This window comes from Cervus canadensis, chromosome 1, assembly GCF_019320065.1.
Source record: "Cervus canadensis isolate Bull #8, Minnesota chromosome 1, ASM1932006v1, whole genome shotgun sequence".
Taxonomy (NCBI): Eukaryota; Metazoa; Chordata; class Mammalia; order Artiodactyla; family Cervidae; genus Cervus; species Cervus canadensis.
Genome location: NC_057386.1, coordinates 2,946,017 through 2,952,372, shown reverse-complemented (window position 1 = coordinate 2,952,372; position 6,356 = coordinate 2,946,017). Strand labels below are relative to the sequence as shown.

Below are 6,356 nucleotides of genomic sequence, written 5' to 3'. Positions count from 1 at the left end.
GGGCACCAACCAGTCCTGTGGCCCCCGCACTGGCGGGCGAATTCCTTGCCACTGCGCCGCCAGGGACGCCCCATCCTGTTTTCTCTTTTTTTTAATGTTGAACCCGCTCTGTTGTTTCTTCCATCAGAAGAGGATGATTTCTACTTTCCTTCAAAATGTACTTCTAATTTGCTTTGGATACTATTTGTAAGAACGTCTGCAAAATGTTTTATTTTTCATAATTTCCTGTTAAAAAATATAACCTGACTAGAGGGAGGGGACATGTGTATGCCTATGGCTGATTGATGCTGGTGTATCGCAGAAACCAACACCACATTGCAAAGTAAATATCCTCCAATTAAAAATAAAATTAAAAAAAAAAAACTGTTTCTGGGTAACCATTCAAAGTTAACAGAAAAACAATTTTAAATACACTTAAATGGATATCATCTTTTCAAAGTGTGTAAAAAATATAAAAAAAACATTTCATTTCAATGTCCATAGATAATAAGTATAATTAATCTGATTTTTTGCCCATCTGGTTAGCTGATTTTTCTTCATCAACTATCAACTGCTTTCCTTTTGGGGGTGGGAGAAATAAATGAGTAGTTCTAATTATTTAGTAGTTACCTGGGTTCAGAGTTCAATTTTATGCTACAGGAGGCCAAGCACTCATATATATATATATAATATTGATATTCTTTAAATATTTTTCAAATATGTAGATTGCTCGCATTTGATGGATATTTGATTGATATTTTTATCTATGACAGACCTTCTTGCTCATGGAAAATGCTGGTGACTCTGGCTAAGACAGGAGGGAACCGGCTTGGAGAGTGACCTTGTTTCATCCACTGCATTTGCATCTAAGCCTGGAGAGACTTCCTCGACTTCCTGGACTGTTTAAGAGAATCTTTCCCCAGTTTTATTCTGACAGAGGGTGGTAGCCCTGAAAATGACTAAGGCAGAATTTCACATCCACTACTCAAGGTAAGGTTTAATTTTATTTAGATTCTTCTTTTGATCAAGTGTGATAGTGGTGAATTTCAACTTGGTCTAGATAGGCGTTAAGGAATTGCAAAGCAGCCTTAGATATCATCTCATTCTAAGTCACAAGCTATCAGTGACTGAATTGGAAAAATCATGTGCAGAAATATGCCTGTCTCTTAGAAATCAATCTTGATTTGAGGAATACCAGTAGATGCTGATGAAAGTAAGACTGAAAGAATGATACAAAGTGTTTTGAAATCACGAGACAGATTCGCAGTGGTCTGCACACAGATCAGCAAAAACTAAAGTGAAAGTAAATTTGATAGAAGTTGCTGAAAGGAGGATCTCTTTGATATTCCCATCAACTGTTATTCTATGTACACAGTAATGTACATGCAAAGTACTTCGATCTAAAGGGTGATATGTGTATATATCCACTTACGTAAAGAGCATCACTGGCTCAGTGGATGTGAACTTGAGTAGACCCTGGAGCTAGTGAAGGAAGGGAAGCCTGGCGTGCTGTACAGACCATATGGGGTCGTAAAGAGCTGGACATGACTTAGTGACTGAACGACAACGCATATTTGTACAGACTACTTCTAATATCAACTTTACGGGACTTAGTTAGCATTTGAAGAATATGAATCATAATATACACTGGGTGATATCAGTGATTTTCCAGGAAAATATTTGATATTTTATTTCACTTCCCATAATAATTTTCGTATTTATCTCTAACTCATATATAAAAAGCAAATGCACTCTATTTTCACGTTCTATAACTATATGGTATATTTTAATACATCCACACCAAAAATAGCAAGCATTACATATAATCTATTTCATGTAATCTCTACATGCAACATGATTTTGTTGCCAACTTTTGAACATTTATTTATGTTATCAGGCTTCCCGGGTGACTCAGATGGTAAAGAATCTGCCTGTAATGCAAGAGACCCAGGTTCGATCCCTGGGTTGGGAAGATCCCCTGGAGAAGGGAATGGCAACCCACTCCAGTATTCTTGCCTGGGGAATCCATGGACAGAGGAGCCTGACGGGTTATAGTCCATGGGATCACAAAGAGTCGGACAGGACTGAGTGACTAACACTTTCACTTTAACTGTAGGTTATATCCTTGAACACCTTATATCATACAGTTTTCTCAGAAATACCAAAGAAGTATGTAATGAATTTCTTTACTGGATAATCCAAAATTAATAGTCCCAATAAAAAAGTGCTGAAAAGTGCTAGAACAACTTAAAATGTGTTCATCAAAGATAAGTTGAGTGTTAATTATATAATTATTTGAAATATCTCTTCCTAAGAACCTAAACACCTTGAGAATCTTGGAATTCCAAACCCTTCAGTAGATTTCAAATATGAAGGGTCTGTTGCATGCATGCATGCATACTCAGCTGTGCCTGACTCTTTGCAACCCCATAGACTGTAACCCCCCAGGCTCCTCTGTTCATGGGATTCTCCAGGCAAGAATACTGGAGTGGGTTGCCATTTCCTTCTCCAGGGGACCTTCCCAAACCTAAGGCTCTTACATCTCCTTCACTGGCAAGTGGGTTCTTTACCACTGGAAAGTCCATGAAGAGCCTGTTACATGCACAAAAAAGTCCAGGGTCACAAAGGTTAGTTGGGTGCAAATGAGGGTGATGAGTCAGTGTGTGACATGAAGGTCTCCATGTCCGGGATAATTCCAGAGGCAGAGCCGCTTACCGAGCAGCCTCCAGAACCCGACTGCACCGATTATCCTTTAGAAAGTGAGTATTCTGATAGTTCCTAAGTATGCCAACCTGAGATTTTGAGATTATTCTGTGCTTATAAATAGTGAGGAAAATAGATCTGGACATTGAGTGCTCTGAGACTGCATTCTTGATCATCAAAATTTAGTCTTGGTGAAGAATTCTAAATATAATAGTTTTAAGTCCTTAATTCATCTAGCTGGGATACTGAAAAATAAATTTAGCGGCATGAAGAGGTACTATCAAGACACAAATTCTTTTAAGTGATTTACTGCTTCCTCCTTTTCCGTTCTTCAATCTTTTTGAAAAGCAGTGGACGATCTCAGTCCTTTGCCCAAGAAAACCCTCCTCACCTCTACGGTCCCTCGGACAGTGATGTGGAGGGTCAGCCACGAGGAGTATGATGAGGGTATTTTGTTGTCTGGAGTGACCGTGCTCATTTCTGTGACGTCCTGAAGTAGGTTTGAACAGAGCTCACAGGACATCTCATTCTTTCTGAAAAGATACCAGTTCAGCATCGGGGATGTAAAAGCAATGAGCCAGGTTCCTTCACCATGCGAGATTTCATGGCTGTGAGAAGGGGCTGGTTGTTCACTGGAACTTACTGCTGTGATTGCAAAATTAGAACTTTCAGGGTCCTAAGGATTTATTTAACACAAGGCTGCTCTCATGCATCTGTCTAAAAATGACAATCTCAAACTTTCCAATATTTCCAAGGAGTTGCTGCCCATCATCTTAATAAAGGGAAATGATTAAGTTCAATAAATTCAACAGAGACTCTGAGACACAAGCCTGTCTGCTGTAACATTGAGAGGTAGACAGAACGGATTTTGGAATTAAGTACAGCTGATTTCAATACGGACCCCGCTAGGCTGCCCACCATCCTGGTTTATCAGAGCTTAAGTGTCCCAGGAGAGAACTGGGCAAACCAGGATTTTAGTCACTCTATCTGTATCACTGTTTTGGCAAATTATTTCACCTCTTTGAGTAGCAACTAGTCTCTTATTTATTACATAAAGGTAGAGCATACCGTTTCCCAACCCCCCCCAGGATGATTTTGAAGATTTTATGAGACTGAATATTATTTATGAAGTGCTATGAGTTAGATCCTGTGCTAAATGTTTTATGTATTTGATTTTATTGAATCCTGAGAGCTTAATAAAGTGGCTAAGAGCTCTATTCTCTCTGTCTGAGTTTGAATTCTGACTGTGCTATTCACTGGCTCTATGACCCTGGACATATCTTTAGCCTCTGAAACATTTTCTCAACTGTAAAATGGTAAAGAATTTCAACTCCAAGAGTTGCTGTTAGGACAGTGTCTGGACTAGAGTGAGCGGACAGGGCTTCTACTTTTATGATGCTTGCTTTCTCCTGGGGGGGCTAAACCAAAAATATGAAAGCTACATAGATGATTTTGGAATGGACGAGCACCTTGACGATATCGTCTCACTGGTAGAAGGCTACTTCTAAAGATGAGATTGGGGTCTACTTTATAGAGAAATACACAAAGAACACCTGTCTGAAGAAATCCTGTTTGACCTGACCTTGAAGGATGAGAAAGGAACGAAACCAGGGGAAGGGCAAGATCAGTCCTGCAGAGGAAACGGCAAGTGTGAAAGGCCTGGGAGAAGAGCAAGTTTCCTGGAGCAGAGGAATGGGAAGGAAGTCAGTAAGGTGAGCGTGTTGACCAAAGAGAGGAATACCATGGCAGCTGGAAGGGGTGGGTATGATCTGGCAGCCAACAGAAGCATCACCCTGTAATGATACAAGGCAAGGCATGAACAACACATAGCAACATGTAAGGTCTCCTTATACGCAACACAATACCCATAAGCAACGCAAGGTTTGGTTTCCTCTTGATCTCTCCCAGACGTTAAACCTATGTGGCCACAAGTCAGGAAAATCTACTAGAAAAAGCCCCAGAACTAGCTGGAGAAGTAGAGGTGACTTAGGAAATGTATCCATGCAGCGTCACCCATGCATTTGGGGGGAGAGTGGGTGGAGCTATGAGAATGCCCTCGTCTTCAATCACTTACATGGGCCAACTTTTTCTTTTTTTTAACCAGACAAAATAAGCAGTGATTACTTTTGAGGGAACAAAATAGATTTTTTTCCCATGCCTTCTTAGAAATATTTCTGCTTTCAGAAACTGTAAACGCAATGTTCCAGAATTCACTTTTCCTAAAGAAAATGTCATCCTATTGCTGTTCTCCTTTACTGGTGGGAAAGGTTTTCAGTAAAAAGAGAGCAACAGAAGCTTTTTTTTATTATGTGTGAATGTGTTCCTGAGGTTAATCTCAAGATTAACCCCTCCTCCCAATAATCTACATTAACCAAATATTACGATAACCTATTGTTCTATGATTAACAATTAATTGCCAAATACTGGATTCTCCGTGGAAATGTACATAATCTGATGTGTGTACGTGTGCTCAGTCATGTCTGACTCTTTGCAACCCCATGAACTGTAGCCCTCCAGGCTCCTCTGTCCATGGGTTTCTCCAGGCAAGAAGACTGGAGTGGGTTGCCATTTCTCACTCCAGCGGATCTTCCCAACCCAGGGATTGAACTCACGCCTCCTGTGTCTCCTGCATTGCAGGCAGGTTCTTTACCATTAAGCCACCACGGCAGTCCTAGCATCTTATATAGCATGTTAAAATGATCAAATAAGGAACTAGCATCAATACAGTATTACTAGATCAACCACAGTCTTTATATGAATTTTACCAGTTCTTCATATGTCCTGTTTGTATTCCAACATCTAACTGAGGACCCCAGGTCATATTTAGTTTTTGTGTCTCCTTGCTTGACTGAAATCTGTAACAATGTCTTAGTCCTTATTTTTCAGACTTTGACATTTTGATGACATCAGATCAGTAATTCTGTTGAAAGTCTCTCCACTGGGGTTGTCTGAAGGCTTTTTCTTCGTTCTTGCTTAGAAAGAGGTTATGCATCTTTGGCAAAGACAGCACAGAAGTAAAATTGTGTCCTTCTCAAGCATTCTGTGAAGTTTTGAGTTACTCTTATAATTTCAGCTTGATTTCTAGATTAAGACGGCAACTGCTGCTTATCCACTCTACAATTATTATTTTCCCCTTTGTATCCTGGAGAAGATCATAGCTATCCCAGGGAAGATACTTTGAGTCTACGCTAATATGCTGTTCTCCTCCAAAATATGCTTATTCATTTTAGTGTTCATTGTAGGTCTTGTCAGCAACCATAATTATTGTGGTGTTTGCCCAATGGGGATATTCCATTTCCTTCTTTTTTTTTTTTTTTTTTTCTTCTTTTCTTCAGATGTACTCCCCTATTCAATCCGAGCTGTCACACACACAGACAGACAGAAAGCGCGGGGATGTTGCTTTTGCATCCTAGTGCAAACCAAAGGAACAACTGCCGACTGTTCAAGGTCTATCAGTGGATGCACCATTTCCTTCTTTTTATATGTACTCATAGAGTTCTTCTATAAGAAAGAACTATGCATTCTATGACATTTATCTGTCTATTCAATTTGTATATTTTTCTTACTTTAGGGTGATTCCCTGAAAGGGGTTATTATTTAAGTGCAGTTTGAAATGCATTGACTTTCCTGGTGGATCAGACAGTAAAGTGTCTGCCTACAGTGCGAGAGACCCG

General features: G+C 39.8%; 1 non-coding gene across 1 annotated transcript; it reads right to left on the bottom strand.

Moving 5' to 3' along the window:
• Window positions 1–6,015: 6,015 nt before the first annotated feature.
• LOC122425506 lies at window positions 6,016–6,147 on the bottom strand. Its single transcript, XR_006264884.1, has one exon. It is a non-coding gene; the product is annotated as a small nucleolar RNA SNORA31 (small nucleolar RNA).
• Between the last annotated feature and the right edge of the window lie 209 nt (window positions 6,148–6,356).